Genomic DNA, 21,252 nt, shown 5'->3' on the forward strand with positions numbered 1-21,252 from the left:
CTGAAATTAATTGTGTAATTCTGTTGTTTAAGAATTACCGGCAGTGATATTCTGCTCAAGAAGGAGATCTGTTTCAGTGAAGAGTTAAGTGATCCCATCTGGAGAGGTATTCATAGACCCATGTTGTCATTGTTTTATACAGGGAAATGTGATTAATTAGTCACTGGAATAAGTTGTCACTATAATTTTATTAGTCAATTCACTGAATCTCTACCAGATTATTGATTTGTAAATAAAACTCTTTAGCCAATTCATCATCTGTTAAAATATAATTAGTCACTTCCAAATATACAATCATACTAAATCACAGTGGAATTTGCTCCTAATAATTAGTCATCTTACAAGGTACTGACTGTGCTCTCCATAGCTCCTGTCAAGCCAGCCTATGCTTGCAAAGCATTGGATACTTGCTTTGTAAAATGGGCTTGACACTGGATTTTCCATTTTGCAGAATTACCTTATATTATGATAATGAGTGTATGTAAGAGGGCAAAGGAAAAAATCTTTATTATTTTATTCCATCATAATCGTATACTTCTTATATAGCAAGCACTCTGGGTTTTTTTGTAATAATTGTACATTAAGAATGTATAGGGTTAATCATTTGGGGGTGCTGGTTGTAGCTGTGTTGGTGTAAAGTAAATGTGATATATTTTATTAGACCAACTAAATAGTTGGAAAAATTGTTCTTTGCAAACTGTCGGGCACAAACACCCTTCTTTAGAAATAGGGAGAATCTGCTGGTGTTTTGTGTTCTTTTGGATGGAATAGAAGCCAGTATGCAAAATGCAGGCCTGTGAAAATGCAAATGCATGGCAGTGAGGATCTGAGGTAATAGAAGACAATAGAGGTGTGAGAGAGGTAGGTGCAAGGGGTGGGGGAAAGGAGGGAATGTTGACCTGGTGATAGGTTGTAGATGGTAAAATGTAGAGAGGTTACCTGGGGTAATGGGATGGCAGGCAGGTTATAAAGTGCCATAAATCCAATGTCTATATTTAGTCCGTGATTTTTTGTATCCAGTAGATTTATGAAGTGAAGTTTGTAGACTCATCTATGAAAAGTGTTTTGTAAATTCCCTTTGAGGATTAGAACTGAGAGATTGGAGAGAGAGTGGTTGTCTTGTGAAAAGTGTGCATACACAGGTAATTGAGTATTTTTGTCTTTAATAGGTTTTTGGTGTGTTCATTCTGACGTGCAGTCTTTGTTTTGTTTCTCTTACAGTATTTTCCATTAGGGCATTTAGTGTGATGGGTGAGATGCATTACATTTCTGGAGGTGCAGGTATAAGATCCAGGTATGGTGATCGTTCTGTTGTGAAGTGTAGTTATTGTGGGAGTGGTGGAGAATGTGTTGGCAGGTTCTACATTTCTTGTTTCGGCATGGTCTGGAGCCATTCGGTGTGCTTTGAGCCATAGGAAGTTTGCTTCTGGTGATGAGGTTGGTGAGGTCCAGTGCTTGTTTAAAGGCTAGGATGGGTGGTTCTGGGAAGATCTCTTTAAGAATTGGGTCTGCTTCTAGAATGGGTTGCAATTGTTTGAGGATTTGCCATAGAGGTTCCAGGGAGGGGTGATATGTCATAACTAACGGTGATTCCTGGGGATTTTATTTTTGCACTGCAGCAATTCTTCATGTAGTATCCAGGTGGCTCTTTCAAAAGTGTGATCTATCTCTCTGGAGAAGTGTCCTTGTTGAGTAACAGCCGTTTTGAGATTTGCAAGGGGATGATCATGGGTGTTCTCCTCAGTGAAAATTCAGTGGTATAGGAGGGTATGGCTGTACATTTCTGCTTTCTTGGTGTGTTTAGGGTGATTGTTTTTTCTGTGTAGATATCTATGCTGGTATGTGGGTTTCTTGTATGTGGTGATTGGTATTTTTCATATAGTGAGTTTCATGGTACAGCCACCCCTGGGATGGCCGTGATGTCCCTAGGGCACCGTGACCGTGCCAGCTCCGCCCTATGGGCACCTACTATTCTCGTCTGCCATATCTTGCTGATATAAATGATGAATTCGGAGGCTGCCCTTGAGTTGCTACTCAGTTACAGTCCTGACAGACTCCTCTAAACTCTGTGGGTTGCTAGACCCCTTTGGGTGCCCACACTCAAAAGGTGCCTTACGATACCTCCAAGCCTTATGGGCTAGATGCGTGACTCCAAAACTGCCCCTTTTTCACACCCCATGCCTTACAAATGTTATGTAGACATTGTCTTTTTGTGTTGAGGCCTCAGCTTAGTCTGGCTCAGTAACTACACCCTCTGGTGCTGGGGTCTGCTCACCCACTGCCACTGTGCTCTCTCTGGCGCTGGGGTCTCCATACTGTAGTGTGCCCCAATGAGGTCTCCTCCTCCCCAATAACCTCACACTGGTCTACCGATTTAAATAACAGAAAGCACAAGCACCTTAATTGCCTGCAACAGTGAGCTAGAGAACACAATTTGTCCTTAGAATTTTATTAATCTATTTTTTCCCTTTTTGTCAAAGACCATTCTTTTAATGTGTTTTGATATGGCATACAAAATACATTTCTATGTCAATTATAGTAGATGCCAGGGGCCACGGCCAGATGAGTGCAGATGTTTGGTTCCCTGGGGACAAGTAGCAGCGGCATACTGTGTGCCACTGCTACTTGTCCTCTGGGAACACCTGTGCCACGCACTCTCTGGCACGCAACAGGTTAACCTGGGTTGGGTAGAGGAGGCTGGGCCCAGCACAGTTGGTGGCCCCAGCAGCCTTACCTGCGTCCTGGGGGGCACTGCAGCTGTGGCACTCCTGCAGCTGGGAGCCTGGCCAGCAGCTGGAATATGGCTCTAGCTGGCCAGGCTCCAGTTTTGGGTGGCATGTGCTGCTGCCACGTGCACCACCTTGCTTTTTTTCTGCATGGATTTTTTGACCCTGGGATCTCCCATATACCACTTTCCTCTATCAGAGACAAGATGTTGGGCTACAAGGACCATTGGTTTGACCCAGCAACATATTTAGGTAAGTAGACGGTATTAAAAATACACTTGGAGAGATGAATTATCCAGATTTTACTGCAATTACCTGAGAAGATACCTGAAGTTCTCAATTTTGCAAACATTTATGCATATAGGTGGATCACTTTTAGACCATGGCCCTTCTGCATCAAAGATACTATATAAATGTTATAAAATACTGTCCATTTCTATTGTAATTATGATTTTACATACATACATGTATATAAGCATGTGTGCATGTGCACATAAATATAGATTTCTGTGAATATGAAAAATGTTGTATATATGGTTAGTGAATAATTTTAAATAAAGTAAAAACTGGCAGACCTGTTAATATCTGAATTGGTCTCTTTGTTTTAAGCACTGGTTAAAAACAGCATACCATCTATAAAACTGAAACTGTTTCAACTATGAAACATGAAGATATCTTCTAACTCAGTGCAACTCAGTTCTAACTCAGGCAATGTTTGAATAAGGTCCCTAACTTTAAAGCATACAGTTATAATAAAGCATATGAAACATATTACAATATTTATGACAATTGTTTCATAAATGTTAGTATCTATTCTTTTTGCACATAATCAAAGATTTAATAGGATTTTTGCAACACTTTCATCCAAGATGATCTACTTAAGCTCACAGTTAATACTTCACTGGGATAAAAAAAATGAATTTTGTGCAGATGTAAATATGTACTGTGGTTGTGTGTATGAATATATAGGGAGTTCACTTAAAGCTACAATCACAAATATCTTAATTTAATATGCAAATGGAATACCTTTGAATAAACTTCAGTTCCTTCATAAATATCCTTCAAATATGATTCTTGCCATTATCTCTTTGTGTTCTAAAAATCCATCTTATGTTACTGAATTCTGATGATTTGACATGTCCAGCTAAGTGTTTTCGAATGCTTTTATGAACAGTCATATGATAAGATTTTGAACATAATATTATAAACAAACAATTTATGGGTCAATTAAGTTCCTCAAGGTATCCATAAAATAATTCTGTTTTCATTAGCATTAAAATAGGCTATTTTATCCTCCATAAACTGACTGGCAAAACAGCAATAAAATCCCTTTAGTAAAAGTGGTCTAGTAAGCTACATTCCATCCTAATACATGTGACAACTGTTTTGTATTAGTTATATACCTTAAGGGAACATGAAGGGCATACACTTAAGTTGAAAAAAAAAGCAGTAGGCCTATTGATAAGAAATATACTTGGGGTTTGCTCATGGCTGATATGAGGATACACTAGAATGACTATTTCAATTCTACTACCGTGGCCTTATTCAAACTGTACTTTTGTAAGACAAGAAAGCATTTAACCATAGTCAAGGTAGGTTGATTTTAATATATTTGGTGTAATGTTGACTCATTTTCTGTTTTCATGACCTCGGCTGCTGGATCTGTGAATATAAAAATATAGTGAAGAGCACCCTAAAAAAATCCAACAAGAGAATAACATATTTTTAAGCAGATGAATATGTGGCTGGCAGGCTAAGACATATTCAACAATTTAGCACAAAGATTCAAAGATTTCAAAAGAGTAAAAGCTCCAAAGGTTTTACTTTCATTTGATGACATTTTGATATCTACAGAAATATTTTGCACCCTTTGGAAGCAATAAATATGAACCTGAGATTGTCACATTGGTGTGCTGGGGTAAGGGAGTTTAGAGTTCAGGTCCCCTATGTGCAAAGATCTGACATCCAATTATATTACAAGTTTTAAAATAATGCATTGCCCTGTAGCCCTTTAAAATGGTATAAGCTGCTGTAAGATTTTTCAAAGGGTATTTTAAAAGCAGTGTTAGTAAATGCATTTTCCCTTACCTGGATGAGATCCACACACCAAAGTAGAAGGGGATATGAATTTGTTTCTCTATGTAAAATTTATATTTAGAAACACAGTTTTGATCCTTGGCTTTAATGGTGTTTCAAAGCAGTATAGAGTAGGGAGTAGCATATGGTCACTTCTGTGTGTTTATGAGAGAAGCCCTTTTTCAAACAAACTGCCATTAGCTAAACAACAGGGCTTCTAATCTTATTAATCCTCTAAAAGACTACATATACACTGGATAGCATGGTCTAAGGCCCATTTTGGCCTGTGCCTCCGTTTTATTATAATGAGAAGAAGCTGTTGACCCAGCTTTATCCCCCTCCCTCTCTCCATTTTCCACATGTGGTGGATAGTATTAGTACTGGTACATGCAGCTATAGGATGTACAGGCTGGGGCGCTGTCCTTCCCTTGGTGCTGAATGACTGGATTCCTGTCTATCTCACTGCTAGGATTGAATAATTTGCACCTCTTGCTAGGCAACAGATCCTTTTTAGGAATCGAGTAAGTACAGACAGACAGACAGCATATATGAATATGCAAATCTGCTTGTAAATGCCTTTAGTGAAACAGACCAGGATTTACTACAATGCAATGACAGAGCAAAACAGATGATTTATTTTGAATGCATTGCACATTCTCTCTTTCTGGTGTTTGCACGTCTTCACCCCTCTTTTGCACTGGTGAGCCTGTAGCTCTCAGAAATGCTGTTAGAATCATGCTAATGGTGTAGGAGGGGGGTGTGGTGCGCAGTGCAGAGACCCCCACTGGCACGTATGTGATAGGCACATTAAATGCAGAGCAAATTTTTGCTATCAGCCATCTTAACTTCTGGCAATGAAATCTAATTGAAAATGCTGAGGGTTTTGGAAATACACCCATTCAACAAATATCCTAAAGAAGTAACATAGGGCTCAGGAGTACATCTGCTTGTGTCATTCCTCAGAAAGCCTATTTAGAGCAATTTATTACCTCCCTCAGAAAGTCTATACCCTAAAGTTGTCATCTGTTCTCTCATGATCACCTGTCTGAAACACTGGCACACTTGAAATCTAGATCCAGAGTTTTAGAGCTTATTAGTATATTTAAATACCTTATAACATATCACCTGACTTACTTACACTTGTCTGTTATTCAACCCCATCTCATTTCTTTCTGTCCCAGCTAGCTTTCTTCTTGACATGTTTGTTCCTCTGCCAAATCTTGCCCAGTTTACACTTTTTCATAAGTACTCATTGCCTACTCTGATCTTCTTCTGCATATAGCCAACACTCAGGAAAGGATTATTGCATACATGTTTAAGGTCCCAGCCTAGGCTCTCAGCTCCCCGAGGCATGTAATTAAGTTGAAATCTTTTTTACGATACTATACTAACATTTTAAATATTTTCAAAATATTTTGCTCTTTGTAGTTTCTGCCCTTTATAGTTGCAAAGAAAAATTTGAAAGCATGATGTGAATGTAATTGAGACATAACATCTGTCTGAGTTTGCAGACATGTCAGCCTGAGACTACAGCTCCGGGTACTGCAAACTGCTTTGCTCAACTCAGCAAAGTGGTAACTCCAACGTCTCCAAATATGGTAGTCCCACTCATAAAACGCCAGCAGACAGTTCTTTGTGTGACTGGTGGAGAAACTGAAGAAGGCACAGTGAGATATACCTGCCTGCTGGGTAAAATCATGCAGGGACCCTTTGTTGCAATCCCTAGGACTGCTTGGTATCACTCCAATAGACAGAGAAAAATATTCCTTGTTCAGGAATTGTCTTAGGGAGGAAACATTATGGGTGCAGTGATGGATCCACAGGTGTGGTGCCTAAGGCCTTGGGTTACCTTAATTTTGTAACTCATGGCTTGGTCTGCTGTGATCCACGTGCAATAAGCATGTGTGTTATCAGTCCGTCCCCACGTTGACTGCGGAGCTTAGTGATACCATGCTTTAATATAGCAGGCCTGCAATAAGTGTGAGTGTTATGAATCCCCCTTATGTGAGAGGCTGGGATTTCTTGGGGTGACATCTTTTCTTGGACCAACTACTTGTGTAGGTTTCATCAGAAGAGCGTCTTGTGTGGAAAGCTATCCTGGCTCTGTCTGCCTTGGTCCAAGAGAAGATACCAGTTTAGGAATGCCTCGATTTATAATACTTCTCGAGCTCTTCTGCTTGTGGAGTAAAGGTGGAAAACAGCCGCCACAGCCTGACCCAAAGGCTGAAACAGTAGAAACCAAAACAAAAAAAGGAGCTTCTCCTGAAAATCTCTCATTCCCTCAGACAACCCCGTGGATCTGGAGCAGGGTGCAGGACGGGTGACGCTGCTCTGCTTCCATGGGCTGCTCCATTCCCCCAGCATCACCGCTGCGCGCCCCACGCCCGAGCTCGCAGGGGAGGGGAGGGGAGGGAAGGAGAGCTCAGGGCGAGGGCACGGTATGGGCAACAGCTTCAGCTGGGCTTCAGTTGGCTACCGGGCATGTGCCGGGGGGGGGCGAGGGGGGGAGCTGCGCGCGTGCGCACTGGGAGCTGCCATTGGCCCCGCAGTAATGTGTCACTGCGAGCAGTTGGGGGGAGGGGGGCGGGGGCGATGCTGGGGGCGCTCGCCGCCAGTCGGGGCGCCCCCCACCCCCGGCCCGGCCGAGCCCCCGACAACCCCTCAGCACCCCCCGCCCCTCACCCCCGGACTGCGGAGCCACTGCAGCGGGAGCAAAGCCCGCCCCGCCCCGCCCCCCGCCGGGAGTGACATCACCCCCGTCCAATCAGCTCCTTCCCCGCCGCCCGGCCGGCCCCGCACCGCCAATGCGCGCGGGGCGGGGGCGGGGCGCTGGCGGGCGGAGAGGGGCGGGGCGCGGCCGGCGCTGCCAGGTGTGTGCAGCCCGGCGGGGACGGGCGAGAGGGCGGGTGGGAGCCGCGACGGGAGCGCCCGGTCGTGCCGCCGCCGCCGCCGCGCGCAGGTAGGACGCGGCTGGCGGCGGGGGGGGGGGCTCCTGCGGGGCGGGGCGGAGCTGGGCTGGGCTGGGCTGGGCTGGGCTGGGCTGCGTGGGCCCGCGGGCGGCTGTGCCCTCGCCGCGCTGCTGCGTGCCGGGGGCTGCCCGGCGGGGCGCAGCGGGTGTGGCAGGCAGCGCGCTGTGCTCTGCGGCCCCCCCGAGACAGGTGTCGTCCCCCGCCTTCTTGGGAGCCCGGACGGGACCTGGTCTGGGCCGGCCAAGGACACAGCCCCCCGGGGCCAGCTCCGCCTCTCGTCTCGGGGAGCGTTTGTGGTGGAGCTCGAGGTGATTGGAGAGACAGGGAGATGGATATGGAGGGGAGGGGCAGGGGTCTAAGTCTTGGTCTAGAGGTAGAGGGGGTGGGGGTAAAGGGATGGAGGTGTAGAGAGGGGGTAGGGGTGTAGAGGTAGAAATATTTTATATAGATAGTTCTTAGTGTGCGTGTACATGTCTATGTATGTGTCTGTGTATATAGCTATAGGTGATAGGCTACAGCTTTTAAAAAACGCATTGATACTTATAGCTCACGCCACCTGGGTAGCACTTTCCTTGCTGCCTTGTGCTGCACTTTCCCAGAGCAATCTGCACGCTCAAAGGGGGGAAGCAACCGTCTTATTTGAGACAGATGCTTATTAAGGAAGCTGTGGCAGACTTTCATTACCCTGTCTTGCCACTGAAGTCATGTTCTTCTACGTGTTTTAAACGTTAATGCTGCTTGTTTGCTTTGGCACATCTTGCACATGGTAGTTATTTGCATTGAGTGTAGTATCACCTGCCGGTGAGAACAGAAATATTATCTGTGGACTTTTCTTCCACTGAGCTCTGCTGTAAGTCACCTTAAGTGATGGAGCGCTTAGCAATCAGCATCACTTAAGTTCCTGCAGAAAAATGAAGGGCTTTTGTGGAACTCCTCTTTTTCCTTGTTAGAGAATTAGTTCATTATCTGAAAGTACAAACTCTTGCCTTAAAATTAGGATTTTGCAATTCATTAGCTAATGCCCATTTAGTCATTAAAATAAACTATGACCCTCCCCCTAAGGGTTTTTACTAGTAATTAGATTAAAACCATAGAAATAATCTTAAATGATACTTCAGGGTTTGGATTACAAACCACAAAGAAAAATATGCCTAAAAAGGCAACATAGCACTGTTCAGTGCTGGTCAGAACAGGAGATGTTAACTGATGTGCTTTATTTATCATGAGTATTGCTATCAAGTAACTTTTAAAACTGTAGTGATAATTATATACAGAATTGCATTTGGAGGAGGTCCTTTGTAATGAGGCATGACTTGAGATGTTTTAAAAATCTCAAAGTATTCCTCTTGCATCACTACTGATCTTTTAATATATGTCTTGCAACATAAAAGTGGAGGTAATTTATGTTTCAGTGGGTGCATCTACATGTGCAGTTAATGTGCAGCTTATTGCACCAGAGTTTATTGCTTCCAGATGCCACATGTGTATGTGTGCCTGGGACCACAGCATGTTGAGCCAGATTGGGGCAGTCCCAGAAGGCAGGGAGCCCTGGGCGGGGGATAGCCTGCCAGACTGGGGCTGCTCTGACCCAGCTCCGCGTGCTGTAGAGGGGCTGGCTGGAGCACGAGGATGCTCTACTGTGGGGCTAGCCAGCAGGCAGCTCTCACACTAAATCACCATTGTGACCCATCCAGCACCATCAGTGTCTACATATGTGTTGCTGTGGAGTAAGAAACTGCCATAGGATAAACCTATTGGAGTTAATTATGTTACTCCATCCTAATAGGACTTCATGTGTAGATACTGAGATGTTTACTGCAGAGGTAATTAGGCAGCTCGGCAGTAAGTGTCTTGTGTAGACATGTCCAGTATGATCATTGGTCATCCTTGTTGTTTCAGTTCATAATAAGACAGAAGTTCTACTGAGTTTTATGCATGACTGAGTTAATTGTATTGTTTTTCTTTCTTTATTATGCATTCTACGTTTCCATTAGCAACAGTTTTGTTCAGAGCTGATACCAAGAGGCACTCAAACTTACAATCTCGCTTAGCTTAAACCATACTTTGGGAAATAAAAACCCTTAAGCATTAGGAAATTCCATTGTAAATATGAATTATGATGCAGTCTTTAATTGCTTGGTCACATCTTATTTTTCTTATAGGAACCTCATCTCAGTATCCAGGATAGATGGAGGTTGCTTGATAAACGTTTTTTCATTATTTTGTTTTTTCCTTGTTGCTCACAATGCGGAACCTTGCCATGCACACTATTCAAAACCTGCTGGAAGACGGTCAGTAATTTTCTTATGGGCTTTGTGGTGATGCTCATTACTATAGTGGTTGAATGCTTCATGAAGTTGGTATTACAACTCTCCTGTGAGATGAGGGGTGACTTTGCAGATGGGAAACAGAGACACGAAGACATTAAGGTCAAAATATAGGGGAATGTGTAGTGCTGAATTTAAGACACCTGCTACCAAATTGTTCCAAAGTACTTGGCACTATGTAGCACTTTATGGCTGTTTTCAGATGTTAAAACAAACAAACAAAAAAATGGTGCTTTACTAGAAGAAGAAGCACATTGCTTTGACCTGGCTCTGCAGCATCTGTATAGATTGGGGTGGAGGCAGATTGAGGCCCCTGTGGTGAGGGGCTGGGGCAGGGACAGGTACTTCCCATCCCAGGTGGGGTGGTGCATGGGAAGGAGCCGCAGCTTGTCTGGGGGGTGTGGGGTGGGGGTGGCTCCCTCCACTGCGCACACCCCAGGAGGGCATGGTGGAGGGTGTATGCCTCTGGATCTGCATGGGGTGAGGCAGGCCTAGAGTTGGTGCTGTGCCAGGCTCTTCCTAGGTGGGGGGGCTGGGCCAGGCTGTGCTCAGGGCGAGCAATGGCAGCACTGGGAGGGGGCTATAGAGTCCAGCCCTGGCGCAGCCCCGGCCCCACCGCCCTGCCCCGCCCTGCCCTATGCAGATCTGAGGGCACACGCCCTCCATACTGTCCTGGGGTACATGCAGCGGTGGTAGCCGCCCCCCTGCACCCCCCAGACAAGCTTTGGCTCCGTCCCGTGCCCTGCCTCAACTGGTCAGCGCCTGCCTCAGCCCTATTCCCTCCCTCACCATGGGGGGGCCTCAGTCTGCCCCCACAGCCCTTCCCTTCCACTGCCCGTTCCACCACAACAGACTTACCAGCCAGAAACTGCTCTTTAAGCTGCCAGGCCACGTATCAGAAATCAGATCAGTATCAGCTGATATGCCTCCTTAAAAATCGGCCATCAGTATCGGCCTACAAAAACTCTATCAGTGCATTCCTAGTGATATCTGTCCAATCTACCTCATACTGTCCAGCTTCCAAACCAAGTGAGGCAAGGATAACCTGCTAACATTAATCTCTAGTTTTATTTGTAGTGCAGGTCCATCCCATGGGCTAAATGAGGCATGGTTCCTTTGAAAAAAATACCATGGGCTCACAGAATCAAAGGCTGTATTATAAATCATACACACAGAGAGCTGAATTTAGGTTGCTTGGGTATCTTTAATTTTGGCACGTTCTGACTTTTGAGTGCTTGACTCTGCAATCTTAATAACTTTCTCTTACTTTTTTTTTAATGTGGTTTTCTTATGCCTTTAAAACAGCAAACTGAGAGAACCCCAGGAATTTCATTTTGTACCCTCATTTTGAAAACCACATGGATGGGTCATTCAGCGGGTTGAAAATTTTTAGATCCACTGCAAATACTCTCTAAACTCAAGCAGAAGTAGTAACTGACTGTAGCTGGTTTTTATCCTATATGCAAACCAGTGGCTTTCAAGAGATGTTTGCTAACAGCAGCAGATATTAGGAATTCCACTCCAGCCTCTCAAGGCAAATGTGTTCTAATTAACACAGTTTGCTGATTCCCCCCAAAACTTGACCCTTTCTCTGTGTCTTTCTTATCTTTGGCTCCTTATGCCAGTCCCTGTCTCTTCACCTAGCTAATCTTGGCTTTCTCACCATAGGTTTCTCACCGCAGCATTTTGCTGCTGTCACTTTTACCTCCATTTACCTTGTTCTAGTCTCATTGTCCAACTAGTCCCAATCTCTCCCAGCTCCTATCTGATCTCAGTATTGCTTTTATCTACTGTCCTCCAACCCCCTAGCTTTCCGTCCATAGCTTCTGCTCTCCTATCCATAGTCCTAATCTTCTCCCCTTTCCCAGTCCTAATTTTTCTCTCCCTTTCCTGCATAAACCTTCAGCCGGAGTTTCTGTACTTCCATCAGGTCTCTTGACCTGTGCTGTACTACCCATTCTCCAGGAGTCTGGTTTCTCTTCTGCATTTGAATTCTGCATTTGCTGTTTCTTTCTCTGTATTGCCCGAGTCAAACAAGGGAGTTACTGAACATAACAAGAGAACTAGTTCACTGCTTTTAATTCAGGTTCCTGGATTTGATATGCCCACAGTCTATTTCCCCTTCCCCCTGACCAGAGCTATTTTAGCTCCCCCCCCCCCCCCCCCCCCGATGAACCAAACCTCCTGATCTCTCCCAGGTCTCCCCCTCCCCTTACTTCCATCAGCTCCTGGAACTAGCAAACATTGGTAAAACCAGCACTGACAGCAGCTTGCAGGACTGGGGGGGGGTGGGCCTGGCTGGTCCATGGGGGGGAGGTTGTGGGGGTGGGCTGGTGGGGTTGGGGACAACCTAACTAGGGGTCTAAAGTGTGAGGTCTGCACCTGGGTGAACTAAATTAAATTACATTTAACTTCCCCAAAAGTCTGTGCCTAGCTTATATAATGGATATTGTCAGAATTAGCATGCAAGGAACATCAAGATGAACAATGTGTATAGTTCCTAGCAGAGTGAGATTTTTTGGTCCATAATGGAAGTTTGTATGTGCTACGATTACTCAATAATAAAGTACAGATCGCACAGCACTTTAGATAACTTTCAAAGAGAGGGCAAAGAAAGGAGGGATAGTCCAGGTTAAAAAAAATCACCAAGAGGACAATTTCAAATTCTTATTTTTATCTCTGTAGCTGTTGTTTTTTCATCAGACCAGCAGAGAAAAAATTGAACAGCATTCCTGGTTTCTAGTCTGTTTTGGATTCTGGCATTTCCATGAGCTTTCTACAAACCACTATGGTGGAGAGTTACTGTCCCACAACAGTATTTTATTGAAGTGAAAGCAGGCATTCTTTTGAAGATAAGATACTTTTCAGTACAGGTTGCCCTCGCTTTATGTGGGTTCTGTATGTGTGAATTCACTCTTCTGCAATTACCCTTTTTATATAAAAAAATTCATTGTATGAGAGGTAAATTCACTCTTAAGCAATCGGTGTGGTGGAAGCCCGCAGTCAGCTGCTTTGTGCGCTGCCTTGTGGGAGTGACATGCACCAAAATATAGTCCCTGTGTGGATCTGTGGTCCTCACTCATTGTCTGTGACACGTGTTTCTGTAGTTGCCATCCCCATTATGATAGTACCCTGTGCTTGTGTGTACTGTCTGCTGTTGGTGAGTACCAAAATTGTCCTGTAAAAGTGGTAGAAGTGGGTCTGAGGGTCAGTATAGTCAAGGTCTTGGAATGTATCCCTGTTTGTTACATTGTAAAATGGGTTCCCTGTATGCAAATTTGAGTTATGCGCTGTTTTCCAGGAGCACATATACAGCATAAAGCGAGGGAAACCTGTAACCTTTCAATAATTTTTATTTTTGAGAGGAGAAATGTTTGCCGTAATTCTGATATGTAGACTTGGGGGGGGGGGGGTGGAGTGGCGGGGAGAGGGTGTTAAATAGCTTTGAAAATGGGAATTACAGGTTGTTTTATTAAGGAAGAATTACTTCTCTATATCAGATGGCATATAAAATTGTTTCAATATGTGTACAGCATCCTTAAATTAACTCATTTTGGCTATAGATTCTGTATTTCTGAAAATGAGAAGGACAGAGCTGGATTATGGCAGGGTCTTTTTTTTCTTATGTGCTCTTTGCTTCCTTATATTTCGTGGTGCATGTACAGTTTATTTCTTTCTCATGGAAAGGGATGATCTTGTGGTTGAGGAACAAGAGTTGGAGTCATGAGGCAATGGTATGGATTGAAAAATAAATTATTTGGAATTAAATGTGCAGGATACTGGCGGTGGTCATATGTCCCTTTTTTGATGGGACAGTCCTCTTAAAAATACCTGTCTTGAGTGTTCCATTGGGTTGTTGAAATGAATGCTTTTGTCCTGTTTTGGACTGAATGCAGGGTCTGTGCTCTCCAGCACCTGGCCCCCTCTCTTGTATGCTCAGTTGAGACTGGAACTCAGAGACAGCTGAGCATGCAGGAGAGTGGTTGGTGGGAAAGGGAGAAGACTGTTCTGAGGACCTTTGAAAAAAGAAACGTTTAAGTAAACCCCTTATACCAATGCTTTTCAGTACTGTAATTGGAAGTACTTAGATCTGTTTCATTCAGGAGTAAGTTGGCCTTGGCTTAGTCTTCTATTCCTGTGGGATAGGTGCAGATACACAAAACAGTTTCTGTGGAGCAACTAATGCAAGGTAAATCTACCTTTCCATCACTACTTTTTAACTCGGTGTAATTTTTCTGTCCATCTTTACCATAATCTTCTCTCTCCAACTTTAAAAGATGTCCTGTCTCGCTTTTGGGAAGTAATTTCCATGCCCTTTCAGTGCTCAAATGCATGCTAAACTTCAAGTCAAAAGGATTGTGCATTGCTTAAAGTATGTGTAAGCTGAAATCAGTGTTTTAAAATTAGGGATAAGTTTAAGTGCCTTTCATCACAGACAGATTGATTGTCTGAGAAATAGTTTTCTTCATCTGTTAAGATTGGGATAATGCAGTTTAATTTAACAACAGTTTAATCCAATACATTTTGTAACAAGAATGTAAGACCAAGTCATCAATATATATGCTGAACAGTAGCTTTTGAAAGGCCAGTAGGCCAATGTCTAAAACTTTAATTCTCAGCAGAATGTACTTTAGGACAGACTGGTCATGTCTACATGAGATGTTACTGTGCTACCTGAGTTACTGAGAAATAGTGCCGGCAAATGCCTTTTTTGTGACGCTACTGCACAATAGCGTCGTGTCATGGTTTTTGCCATGCATCACTACTGCACAGTAGTGTCAGGCTACTGTGCAGTCAGCGTCTAATGTAGAGGAACCCACTGAATGTGTAAGTTCTATATACGTAAATATTTTTTGTTTCATTAAGTTAGATTGTAATGGCAAGACTGTTATATGGGACTCTTGTAGGTTAAAAAGGCAATGGGTTGATCAGTGTGTGTTCAAATTTCAAACTGCAGCTACAGGGTATTAGAAAGATTTAATGTTCTAAGCAGGATATAATCTCTTCATTTCTGTTGTTTTTTAAAGAGAAGATTCCATTCATAATTAATGAAACTACATTTTACTGTTATGTAAGTTGTGATTTTTCTACATAAAAATGCATCTATTTATTCTTGACACACTGTATGTAAATATTTAAAAGAAAACGTGTGCTGAATGATGTTGATCAATGTAACAGGCTGTTAGTGTTTGTCTGAATAATCCTACACTGTTAGCATGTGCTGATCTTGCAGGGAACGGTAAGTGGATTCTGCTATATGGCTGAAGCTAGTGATTTGTTACCTTATTTGAAAAGAAGAGATGTAGAAACGGTTTTCTGAGAAGAGAAATGTAGAGCTATGAGACTGTGGGGTGTCCTGAAGTACAATCTCTAGGGGCAAGCATGCCTAGAGAGGGGGATTTGAAAAGAATTATATGTTGTATTATTATTGTTAATGCCAAGGCGGCAGTAGATTTTCATTTTGTAATCCACATGATATATGAGCTGTGTTTTCAGAGCAGATGCTGACACCTTTTCACTATGAAATAGCCTGGGGGTCCAGAGCTGCATGCACTGATCTCTTTTGAATTGTACAGTGATTTTATAAATGGCGTTGTATACTTGTACTTTTTCAAAGCACTAGTTTCCCTCAAAGTTTTAAATAATATGAAAATGAAAATTGGTAATAGTATCAAGATCTGCTTTGCTAGGGGTATTTTACCTTTAAGTATAATCACCGGATAGAAGAAATGTATCGTAAGAGCAGCCATAAAGTAAAGTAATCAATACAGCCTTACAGTCTAAACATATTTCTTTAGAAGTACAGCTTCTTTTTCAGGCATCCAGAATGCCACCTCTTCTACTTTCTGTGGAACTCGCTGTCTACTTAGCCTGTTGGAGGCAGCTATTTGGTTTTGTTAGGAAGTGATCCAATGAGGCTGTGCACAGCATATCTTCCCCAAGACTAAAATGTGTCGCTGAGTTTAAGGGTATAACTGCATATTTACTTTTGGCAACCATATCAATTTGTAGGCTGTTATTGGTGCAGTTCTTGAACTGTGTGCTGGCATTCCTGATAGCATACAAATACACCTGTTGATTTGGCTTATTGCTTTAAAATATGACACCTCTAATATTTTCTTAATATGAACTGGTAATGAATCATTTCACTATGACAAATTCTTAGGAAACTAGAAAGAAAAGATCATATATATATATATATATATATATATATATATATATATATATGTATTTCTTGGCTATCTAAAATATTTATGTTAATTTTTCTAATCATGGCTTTCTGTTACTCACTTAACTCACTCCTTCTCTCCATCTTATTATCACCAGAAATTCATATCCATTTCTGTCAGTCTTTTGAAGTTCAGTGCTTCCTTAAAATGAACTTTGGCATTTTGAATAGCACCCATTTAGGTTTTAATTAGAAATGGAGTTAAAAGTAGCTTACAGAGCTGTCCGCTAATGCTGAAATAGGAACTTGACTAATTTTTTTCCTTTCCATGCCCTCGTCCTGTGAACTCTCCCCCACTGCTGCATTTGACACACTAACTTTTCTTCCTCCACATTTTCCCCAGCCCCAATAAATATATTAGTTTTGCATCTGAGTCTAGGAAAAGGTCTCTAATGCTTTCCATTCAAATTTGCTACACAGCTTTGATGTTATCAGAAAGGCACAATCAGCCAATCAAAATTTGTCTTCAGACAAACAGGCTCCACAACCAGACTCTAATAGAAGTTTCTGCTTTGGTATTAGAAATGTGTCTTTGGAAAATCATAAACAGTAAATTGGTTAACATAGAAATTACATATGAGATCCTAGAAAAGAGTTTTGACTTGTTTTTGTTTTGTTATGCTTCTTTCATCTTTATCTTTGAGTTTTTATGTAATGGATATGAACAGTATAACATGTGCTAGTCACGGGGGCGGGGGGTGTGGTGTGGGGAGGGGAGTACAAAAGAGGAACTGATGGAACAGTGCCAGTACTGACTTTCATTCCAGTTAGTAAGGTTTCATTACCTAAACATATTTCATTTAACTTTTGCTGTAGGTCTTACAGAATGAAACGGGAATGTACAGAACATCATTGTAGTAGGAACAGTTTATAATTGCAGATATGGAGTGAATGCCAAATGCAAAGCTTCTTGGTGTCTTTCTTAAAAGTTACAATGTGTGACGAATCATACAACCCCTGTGCCCCATGTCTTTCATAAGCTGCTTGTTCAGTACTTTAAATTCAAATGGCTTTAGTGATAAAAAGACAAGAATGTAAGTAATTGTATAAACGTATCTAACTGAAGAGGTGCCTAAAGACGGTACATTTTCTCCCCAGTTCATCATTTCCTTGGCAACTAAATAGTTTTAAGATATTTGGGGAAAATGTTGCTTTGTACCTGAATTTGTCTTCTAACACATGTGTTGCATTGCCACCCATTTTTTAAAGTTAGGCCCTGCATATGGTTATTTGTATGCAATAATTTATTTTCCAAGAGCAAAAATATACTCTTAAATGGTAAGAGAATCAAGCCTGCTTTGTGCGACAGTAAACTAGTTAATTTGCCTATGGAATAATTCAGTACTATGATTTAATTTGCCAGTGTTCTCATTCCCTACCAGTGCACCTCATTTTGTCACCCCCAAATGATCAACTTCTGATAATTAGTCCCTACTGCATAATTCATTATCATTTCCATTTCCCTTGGTGGGGTGAAATAACTGGATTATATTGTATAATTCTGAGAGCAGTAAAGAGAGCACTGTCAATGATCTGTTCCTAGAATAATGAGGATAGCTATTAATAAAGGTAATAACAACATAATTTTGAACTAAGTACTATATAGAAGCATTTGGTGTTTTTAAGGCAATTAGGAATATAAATATATAATTATTAAATAAAACTTTGGACATTTTGAAATTGAAAATCTTGTAGTACTATTAATTATTTATTGTATGTATATAAATGCTACTGCAGGGATTATTTTAAACTGAATTCTTTCACTCAGTAATTTTTTAATTCTTTTTTAAGGTAAAATAGTTATAGAGGCAATTTTTAGAAACAAGAAATCAAGTTTTACAAATATATCTGAGTAAGAACAGGTTAAATTTTATGAAGCAAGTTCAATGGTATCTTAAATGGGGGAATTTTTTTGAATACAGAAACTAACTTTATGGTAAGGTGGTCAGGGACAATTTTATTATTTAAGAACAGTTTAAACCAGTAGAGGGTCTTTTTTCCCCTCCCTAAATAAAGACATGATTGCATTTTCACTTACCAACCGATTGTCAGTTCATTTTTTTTTTTTTATCAAGCCATTCGATTCTGTTAAATGATGCTGGGGCTAGCAGGGAAGCAATAGTACTGAGAGGAAAGATGAATCTGCATTCAGTTATGTAGATGAGACATAGGGAAAGATAAAACTTATGTTCTGACTTGATCAAGTATTTTCTTGTGAAAATGGGAGCTTTGAACTCACTGGGCAGAGTGGCATATTATGCTACAGAAACTTGCAAGTATAAAGAAAGGTTTGTAGTTAAAGCATCTGAAGGTTTGTCATAAAGCACAGCTGTTCTAGTTTTGGTTTACATTCTCTAACTGCGCTGTTCTGAAAGCTAGATAATCCAGTTTCCAATCCAGTGGCTGAAACAATACTTGTTTTGTCCCACTTTCATGGGATCTTATTTGGGGAGCTCATAAGATGTGGAGATTTTTTCCCCTTCATGATCATTAACTCTACTTCTGCATAGTAGTCTCTTCTCCAGACTAAGCAACCCTAGACCTTTCAGTTCTTCTTCATAAGTCTTGCTTCCTAGGCCCCTAATTATTTTGCTGCCCTTTGCTAGCTACTTTCCAATCTGTCTATATTCTTCAAGTGTGTGGCCCACAATTGAACTCAGTACTCCAGGTGAGACCTCACCAAGGCTGAATAGAAAAATCACTTCCCTTGATTTTCAGTTGACACTCCTGTCAATACAACCTAGTATGACTTTGGCTTTTCTTGCTACAAGAGCACAGTGTTGTTTCATGTTCAATTTATGGTCTACTATAATCAGAGGCAAGCTGAGCAGGGTGCGGGGCCTGGGGCAAATCAGCCCAGGCAGGGCCCAGCCCCTGCTCTAATCCCATGGGCCCTGGACCCGAAGAAGCTGGCACTGCTGTTGGCAGAGGGCAGGTAGCAAGCGGCTGGATGCGGAGCCACCGCTCTGCCCAGCTGCATGCCGCCGCTGCTCTGCCTGGCTCTGCGGAGCCCCCCAAAGTGTGGGGCCTGGGTGGTCACCCCAGTTCTCCCCCCCGCCCCGGGCGGCCCTGACTATAATTGTCAGGTCCTTTACTGCAGTACTGTATAGCTTAGATCTGTTCCTCAGTTTGCATTTGTGCATGCAATTATTCCATCCCAAGTGCAGGATTTGGTACTTGTTCTTGCTGAATTTCATTTCCATGATTGTGGACCATTTTCCCAGTCTGTTAGATCATTCTGGATCCTATCCCTACCCTCCAGAGAGTTTGCAGCTGTACCCAACTAGGTGTCAGCTGGAAGCATTTGTTAAGTATGCACTCACTCCTATTATTCAAAACATTAATAGAGATGTTAAACGGCATTGGATCCAGGACAGACAACTATGGAACCCTACTTGGTACTAGGGCTGTTCAAAACAGCACTGTTTCGTTTCGACTTCAGTTTTGCTGTTTTGAAGGTACTGTGTCGATGCTTCTGCCATAGGCTATGATGAAGAATCATGAAAATGCCTATAACTTTGTCATTTCTTGCTTGATTCAGATGAAAACTGCACAGATGGCATGAAGTCTACCAAGCTTCAAGGAGATAGGTAACGGGTTTCTGGGAAACTGCACCTCAAACTGTCCAAAGCAAAACTCTTATCATTTGCTAGCAGCAGCAGCATGCTGCCTTCTTGCATGCAGATCTGGGGGTCCCCAGGAGTGCTGTGGGGCTGTCCTGGACTGGCACTGGCCCCAGCCAGTAGCAGCAGCATACTATCATCCTACATGCAGATCTGGGGGCCCACACCCCCTGAGAGGAGTCTGGCATAGCCCCACAGCCCTCCTGGGGCACGTGGGCCCCTGGATCTGTGCACAGGATGACAACAGGCTGCCGTTGCCGGCTGGGGCCAGTAGCAGCACCAGCGTACCCAGCACTGGTCTCAGCCGGCAGCAGCATCATGCTGTCAGCCCGCATGAAGGTGTGGGGGCCTGTGCCCCCCAGGAGGAGTTTGGCACAGCCCCACAGCTCTCCCAGGGGGTGTGGGCCCCCAGATCTACATGCAGGATGACAGCATGCTGCCACTGCCATCTGGGGCCAGTGGCAGTACCAATCTTCCTAGCACACAGTGTGGGCTGTGCCAAGTGCTGGTTCCAGCCAGCAGCAGCAGCCCGCTGTCATCCCGTGCGCAGATCCGGGGACCCGCACCCCCCGGGAGGAGTCTGGCACAACCCTGCAACCCTCTCGGCGGGGTGTGAGTCCCCAGATCTGCGTGCGGGGTTTCAGCAGGCTGTTGCTGCTGGCCGGAGGAATAGCTCAGAGCTGCTGCCATCACTAACTGGCAGCGGCAGCCTGCTGTCATCCCACATCATCCGGGGGCCTGCACCCCCTGGGAAGAGCTGGGGAAGCCAACCGGGAACTGGGGGAATGTTCAGCTCTCTGACTGCTTCTCCCAGCTTTTCTCAGGGGGCACGGGCCCCCGGATTTGTGTGCTGGGTTTTCGGCAGCCTGCTGAAACTCCTTACGCAGATGGGGGGGCCCACGCCCCCTGGGGAAGAGCTGGGGAAATGATCAGAGAGCTGGAGGAAGCAATTGGAGAACTAGGAAATCAAACAGGGAGCTAGATGTCAATATCAGAGCAGTTCTTTCCCCTTCCTCTCTTAGTTTCTGTTTAGCTGCAAGCCAAGCAAGCCCAGCTTTAAAACTGGAAATGTTTTGAAACTTTCAAAATGTTTAGAGTGTGTTTGTTTCTTTTCAAAGCTGTTTCAAAGTTTTTTGTTTTGTTTCAATTTCACCGTTTTCAGCTCGAAACGCATTGAAACAGCTTTGAAATGAAACACCCAGTGAAATTTCGCACAGACCTAGCTGATAACTCTTCCTAGGTAGATATTGAGCCATTGATGATTACTTGTTGAGCATGATGATCCAACCAGTTACATATTCA

General features: G+C 43.1%; 1 protein-coding gene across 9 annotated transcripts in view; it reads left to right on the top strand.

Annotated features, from left to right (window-relative positions):
* Positions 1–7,675: 7,675 nt before the first annotated feature.
* CNTN1 (contactin 1) overlaps positions 7,676–21,252 on the top strand; it is a 470,483-nt gene continuing 456,906 nt past the window's right edge. For 2 of the 9 annotated variants that reach the window (XM_059726000.1, XM_059726001.1), the window contains exon 1: positions 7,677–7,761. The gene's annotated coding sequence lies outside the window, so the exon portion shown is untranslated. Of the gene's footprint in view, positions 7,762–7,989; positions 8,080–9,944; positions 10,063–21,252 lie in introns of those variants that run through there. The other 7 variants (XM_059726003.1, XM_059726007.1, XM_059726006.1 and 4 more) reach the window with 4 other exon arrangements.

This window comes from Alligator mississippiensis, chromosome 4 (assembly GCF_030867095.1).
Source record: "Alligator mississippiensis isolate rAllMis1 chromosome 4, rAllMis1, whole genome shotgun sequence".
NCBI lineage: Eukaryota > Metazoa > Chordata > Crocodylia > Alligatoridae > Alligator > Alligator mississippiensis.